This window comes from Populus nigra, chromosome 2, assembly GCF_951802175.1.
Source record: "Populus nigra chromosome 2, ddPopNigr1.1, whole genome shotgun sequence".
NCBI lineage: Eukaryota > Viridiplantae > Streptophyta > Magnoliopsida > Malpighiales > Salicaceae > Populus > Populus nigra.
The window spans coordinates 21,443,478-21,445,977 of NC_084853.1; positions in this window are offsets into that span (position 1 = coordinate 21,443,478).

The following is a 2,500-nucleotide window of genomic DNA, read 5'->3' on the forward strand; positions in this document are numbered from 1 at the left end:
GGATAGTCCAAGGCTCGACGAGAAAGACTGCTGGTTTAGACACTGGGGCAGTGGCAGCCCGCGGGACAGTGTCGGCAGATTCGGCAGCGCAGATTTGTGCGGCTGCAGGTTCGTCGGGGAAAATCGGCAGCGCAGATTTTGCGACGAACATGGGCTGGGCGATGGACTGTCCAGGCCAGGCAGGAAAATTTGTCGAGGGGACACGCTGACGAAACAGCGCTGGTTCAGGCACGGCGGGCAGTGTTGGAATCGGCAGCGCCGACGAAATCGGCAAAGTCGGCAGAATCGGCAGCGCAGATTTTTCGACGAACACGGGCTGGACGGTGGACTGTCCAGGCCAGGCAGGAAAATTCGTCGAGGGGACACGCTGACGAAACAGCGCTGGTTCAGACACGGTGGGCGCAGTGTTGGAATCGGCAGCGCCGAGAAAATCGGCAAAGTCGGCAGAATCGGCAGCAGGTGCTGGCGATGAGTCAGGACGGACTGGATAGTCCAAGGCTCGATGAGAAAGACCGCTGGTTTAGACACTGGGGCAGTGGCAGCCCGCGGGGCAGTGTCGGCAGATTCGGCAGCAGTGTCTGCCGATTCGGCAGCGTTGGCTTGTTGGCGCGGGGGGCCGATTCGAGTGGGGACTTGGGCAGCGGGCAGTGAAAGCAAGAGTTTCCCCGATGCTGCCGGGAAAAACGCTCCCCGGGATGGCCGGGTGAGATGACCCGGCGGCCCGCGACGGGTCATTCAATTCCATGCCCCGTCAACATAACTCCCGATGTACTGTTTGCTTTTTCGGAAGAAGAGATCCATCCCCCCATCCTCGGCCAGCCAAAAACGCTCCAATTAATGGCCGGGTGAGATGACCCGGAGGCCCGCGACGCGTCATTCAAATCACTGCCCTATCGGCTACAACTGCTGATGGGTGGGATTAGAGGCCTGCCATGGTGGTGAGGGGCGGCGAGGACCGTGAAAGCTAGAGTTTTTCAGAGGCTGCCGGGAAAAAGGCCCCTCGGGTGGCGGGGTGCGAGGACCAGGCGCGTCATTCAATTCTCTTCCCTATCAACTTGGCTCCCGTTGGCGGGATTGGAGGCCTACTGTTTGTTACAGGGCTAAAATCGTCAGGGGAAGAGCTGACGAAACAATGCTGGTTTGGATGCAGGGGGTAGTGTTGGAATCGGCAGCGCGGACAAAATCGGCAAAGTCGACAAAAAAGACTGTTGGTCTGGACATCGGGGCAGCGGCAGCCATGCCGACAGGGGGGGAAATCGGCAGCACAGATTTGTGCAGCTGCAGGTTCGTCGGGGAAATCGGCAGCGCAGATTTTTCGATGAACATGGGCTGGAAGATGGACTGTCCAGGCCAGGCAGGGAAATTCGTCAAGGGGACACGCTGACGAAACAGCGCTGGTTCAGGCACGGCGGGCAGTGTTGGAATCGGCAGCGCCGACGAAATCGGCAAAGTCGGCAGAATCGGCAGCGGGTGCTGGCGATGAGTCTGGACGATTTATAGTCCAGGGCTTGATGGAAAAGACTGTTGGTCCAGACAATGGGGCAGTGGCAGCGCGGATTTGTGCAGCTGCAGGTTCGTCGGGGAAAATCGGCAGCGCAGATTTTTCGACGAACAGGGGCTGGGCGCTGGACTGGCCGGGCCAGGCAGGAAAATTCGTCAGGGGGGCACGCTGACGAAAACAGGGGCTGCGGAGTGGAAAATCGGCAGCGCAGATTTTTCGACGAACAGGGGCTGGATGCTGGACCGGCCGGGCCAGGCAGGAAAATTCGTCAGGGGGGCACGCTGACGAAAAGAGGGGCTGCCGCGTGGAAAATCGGCAGCGCAGATTTTTCGACGAACAGGGGCTGGACGCTGGACTGGGCCAGGCAGGAAAATTCGTCAGGGGGCACGCTGACGAAAAGAGGGGCTGCCGCGTGGAAAATCGGCAGCGCAGATTTTTCGACGAACATTCGTCAGGGGGGCACGCTGACGAAAAGAGGGGCTGCCGCGTGGAAAATCGGCAGCGCAGATTTTTCGACGAACATTCGTCAGGGGGGCACGCTGAGGAAAACAGGGGCTGCCGCGTGGAAAATCGGCAGCGCAGATTTTTCGACGAACAGGGGCTGGATGCTGGACCGGCCGGGCCAGGCAGGAAAATTCGTCAGGGGGGCACGCTGACGAAAAGAGGGGCTGCCGCGTGGAAAATCGGCAGCGCAGATTTTTCGACGAACAGGGGCTGGACTGGCCGGGCCAGGCAGGAAAATTCGTCAGGGGGGCACGCTGACGAAAAGAGGGGCTGCCGCGTGGAAAATCGGCAGCGCAGATTTTTCGACGAACAGGGGCTGGACGCTGGACTGGGCCAGGCAGGAAAATTCGTCAGGGGGCACGCTGACGAAAAGAGGGGCTGCCGCGTGGAAAATCGGCAGCGCAGATTTTTCGACGAACATTCATCAGGGGGGCACGCTGACGAAAAGAGGGGCTGCCGCGTGGAAAATCGGCAGCGCAGATTTTTCGACGAACA